The sequence below is a fragment of the Petaurus breviceps genome, unplaced genomic scaffold (genome assembly GCF_028583685.1).
Source record: "Petaurus breviceps papuanus isolate PSGF00001 unplaced genomic scaffold, PetGlider_PUasm1.0 77, whole genome shotgun sequence".
Taxonomy (NCBI): domain Eukaryota; kingdom Metazoa; phylum Chordata; class Mammalia; order Diprotodontia; family Petauridae; genus Petaurus; species Petaurus breviceps.
In genome coordinates, this window is record NW_027186492.1 from 16,242,049 (window position 1) to 16,246,811 (window position 4,763).

The following is a 4,763-nucleotide window of genomic DNA, read 5'->3' on the forward strand; positions in this document are numbered from 1 at the left end:
TTATTACTGTCAGTGTTTTGATTTTGTTTATTAATACTAATTATTGGTATGTTCCTCTTCTCAATACTACTGCTACCATCCCTAGTTTCCTATTTCTCCCGTTCTGTAATCTGGGGGAAGGCCAGTCTACAAGACGAATTCTGGAGGTTTACTAAGTGCGCTCTAGTTCCCCTTTGCTAGCTCATATGGGTTACTGGTTGATGCTGAATCTGTGAAAGCAAAGCGGGGAAAGCTGAGGGGGGTGGAGAGAGGAACGCGGGGGTGGGGGGGGGGCACAAAGAGTGAAGTGCTTTTGCCTATCTCAGTACTCTCTGATACTGAGCTTCTTAATGAAACTTCCCCCCCCCCACCCGCCCGCCCCTGCCTAGCCAAACGCCAGCGCCCCCCGTTTCTTCCTATCCACACCCCTTTCCCGGCCCCATCACACACAGGAAACCTACCCCAGGGCAACCCTGGGGAAACTTCTCTTTTCCATAAGGTCCCAGACTGGAACTGCTAGAGGTTAGCTTCGAAAAGGGAAATGGGGTGGAAATCGAAAAGGCAAAGGGGGTGGAGAGTGGGGAGGAGAGAAGAAGATGTCTATCACGGAGAAAACAGTTTTATCAACTGGCAGATAAGTGCAGAGATCTGAAATAGGCACCGTGTAAACAATGAGGATCGACTAAAAAAAAAAAAAAAACACCACCAACCTACACGGCTCTATAGAGTCAATTTTCCTGCCACCTGAAAATCGAGCCTGTGCGAATGACCAAACCAGAAAGCTTGGCTTCTCCTGGGCAAGAGCGCCCTCACCTTGCTGCTCCCAGTGCAGCGGCGTTGTGCAATCCTGCCCCTTCTTCTTAGACTAAAGGAAGAACGCAGTCTGTTACCAGATTCAGAAGCTAAAGAAACAGTCGGTCTACTCCACCTCCCTTCCACTCTTTTAAGCAAAGAAGAGAGAAATAAAACTGTGGGAACCCCAATCACGACGGCCTCAGCCTCTGCCACCCTGCCTCTCTCTAACTCCACCTGTGATTTTACTCAACAAACGGGATGCGAAGCAAAAATAAAAACTCGATCTAAGTTTCCAATGCACTTAACTCTCCCCTAGCCCCCTTCTTGCTATGCATTCTTCGGCTCCATTTCTTTGCATCCCAGTCTCTGTTTAACTCCATGCTCTCGAGTGAGCGCCGCTGCCTCCAAAGAATGCATTAAGAATCAATTATTTGCTTGAGATTCCCAAAGCCGAGACCAGGTATATTCCCAACAGGGACAAACTCAAACTCAAAGCTCCTGGTGCCTACTTCGAAGGCAAAGACAGCAAATGTCACTACGTAGAGACCATCCCCATTCCATATGCCTTCCTATATACACACACATACTGCATCCAATGCCCCAAAGCCCAGTAAAACCCATCTCCGCTTCAAATGAAATGTTCACTTTTCTAAGGTACCCAGATGAAGGAGCAGCGGGATTGGGAAAGGAATGAAGACTGTGAATAGCTAATGCTAGATTGGTACTTTGTTAGAGTAAGAGGGTGGGATGGTGAACTTCTGTGTACTTTTTTTTTTTTAATGAAGGTGTGGAGGAGTGGGGTAACTCTTGCTCCTAACAGATATTAATTCAGGTTAGTGGAAGGAAAATTGGAAAACTGAGAGCCGAGCCGAGACAGCCAAATTCTTCGCATGAAATACATTTTTTAACAGATAAAATAATGATTTAAGCACCACTTGATCAAAAATCACCTACTTCCTCCTCGATTTCTCCCCCTTACTAGGTTAGAAATACACTCATTTCTTAGAAATGCGCAGTGATTTTTTTTTTTTCACAAAGGAGAAGAAAATTAAGCGGGGGAGGAGGGATTGCAGGTATCTTTTTCGTCATGCCTGCTACAGGAATTTCTCCTGGTATTCAACAGACCGGCACTGGACCACAAAGTCTTAGCTTATAACGCAAACATTGGGTACCCAAACAAATTCCAAAACTCCCCTCCCTTTCAAAAAAAGCCCTTCCACTTACCGATTCTGTGGATAGAGGACACACTCTGCGCCAGGAACTTTTACACCAATACTCTGCGTGATCTGCGATCCATGCCTTGCAGCGTCTTGGAAAGATAAATAGAAATGGGAAGGGTGGGAAAAGACAGACAGACAGACACACACACACACACACCTTTCATCACCATTCCAGTAACACTCCCTTCTCTCCTGGGAGCCCATAAACTTCACCCACTAGATCAAAAGCTAGAACTGACCGTCAACATAGTGAAAAATTCAGACTTCACAAGTAGGAAAAAAAAAAGCGCTGGATTAATATACCAGGGTTGGAGGGGGTACAAGCACTGTGGGACAGGGAGATGTTGGAAAAAGGGAAATCTTTTATCACATGCGAAAATAACAGGAAGCTAGGGCGGTGGAGACATATGTAAGGCTATCTACACGGTTATTGGGAAAGGGCAATGGAACTGTTGTGTGTGTGCGCTGGATGTGGCTGTCTTTTTTTCTTTCCACACCAGAAATAGGATAATGAAAAAGAGATGGTTTTCTTTCATGTTTCACCTACCCTGCTGCCAGGTGGGATGGTTGGGCTCGTTTTCTTGGTGAAGGGTGCAGTCTGTCTGTAAGCAAGCTGGAGTAGAGTTGAGCGCAGGTTATCCAGTGAGGTAGGAATGTACGGGGAACCCCGCCCTCCAGGCACTGTTACACAACCCCAACAGTCTCCGCCGGCGTTGGAACCTCTAATTGATCTTCACCTTCACCCTTTGCTCGTCCAGTTCACCAACAGCTCTTCTTGAGTCCCAAGAACCTAGTACTTGAATAATTCAGCTTCCATGCAATAAGTTTCTCCTGAAGCAAAGTCATTTGGATTTATGCATTTTCTCTAATTATGTTGGGGAAAACACCATTTTTACACATATATGTATATATGTGTGTGTATACACACATACACACATATATACATTTATATCCAGGATATTATTTATGAAAGATTACAGCTAGAAAACCAGCCCAGGGAAGTAGTATCAATGAACAATAAAGAATTTTAAAATGCAGAATTAGCAACAAAGAATTGCAAAAAAACAAACAAACAAAAAAACTTCCTCTTGATTTTCTATAGATGTTCATAACTACAGGAAATAAATTTTCATAAGAAAAGTGAATGCATTGAACATTTAGGACCCTAGTCTTTATATTCATTTTTATCAGTCCTATTACAGTACAAAAAAAAATTTGGGAAATCCTATCTCAGTCTTTAAACTATTTTAAAAATAAAAACTGGATTTGGGGTTAATTAATAATATTTATTCGTGGTTTATGCTATTTTAACTTTTGTTAACTTTAAATCAAGACTAATTAAATATTTAAACTCAAAAATACAATTTTGTAATTTATATTTTCTTATTAAAATTTATTAGTGTCTGAGTGAATTCATTGACTCCACATTTTGAAGAATATTTGTAATGATCTCATTTCTTTAAAAATTCTAAGTAAATACAAATAGAGTTAAAAACTAAGAAACATTTTATTTTTTCTCTAACACATTAACTTTAAAATAGCTAAATAAAAATTCCCAAAATTTTTCTTCAAGCTTTCACTCAACAAAGATTGATGCAAACAAAGATCAATATTACATTGTGAATTGTTTGAAGTAAAATTGTCTTAAATTTCTTAGCAGACTGTCTTGCCTATGTGTGAAAAGATTTCTAGAGAACAATAGCTCTAAGAAATAGGGGAACAGATTGAGGAAAATGAAATTTGCATATTTAGGCCTTAACCAGCCTCCTATAAATTATCTATTTATATTATGTTTATATGTACATAGATACATATATGTACATACATATATGTGCGTACATTTCCCCCAGTTTCTACTTGAAGATCCTAAGTTGCTTCCAATGAAAAGACCATAAAGGTGCCTTGGATATGTGTATGGATCAACACGAACCCAGCCCTCAATTACCATCAGTATAAAGGAGTCAATAACACCTGAATTTCTTAGGTAGCAGTTTACTACTGATCTCAAGGCATAGTGTTTGGCATTAAAATCTCATTCATTAAAGGCATTTAAAAAAGAACACAAAACAAAAACAAAACCTCAGCAATGGCATCTTTCTCCCAAATGAGGAAGTATTTATCAAAACAAAACAAAACAAAAAGTCCATCAATGATGATTTAAAAAAAAAAAAAACTTTCTCCTAATATTAAGGTCCCTTTACTTAAGGACAAGACCTCAGTTTCATTGTTTAAACTTTTTACATTCTGAACCACATTTCCTATATGCATCTAGAGTTCCCAACAACAAAACCCATTGCAAAGTACTAAATAACCCATTGTGTCAAGCCTATAAAAAAAAAGCAGAAGCAATCCTTTAATTTTAAGTCACAAATATGCAAATGAGACTCCCTTGTTACTTAGCTCTAGAATTTGGGGTTTCATTACTACTTTAAAATAAAATTGCAAATTTTAATGTTCAATGTTTTATTGTTGATATATCAATAAACTATTGGTGTATTACATATTTACACGTGTTCCTTTCACATTATTTTCTGGAGTAATGGAATTGTAAAGAATGATAATTGCCTATGATCAACTCATTAAAAAACAGAATCCCTAAAAGTGGGAATTTAAACTTATCTAGATTTAAAACAAAACAGATTTTTTTCTTATTTGACTGAATCTCTTCTTTAATATTTCCAGCCCTCATTAAAATAAAACAAAACAAAACAACACAAAAAACATACTTAGGTCATTTGGGGAGGAGTTATTTCCAATAAAAAATCTCTC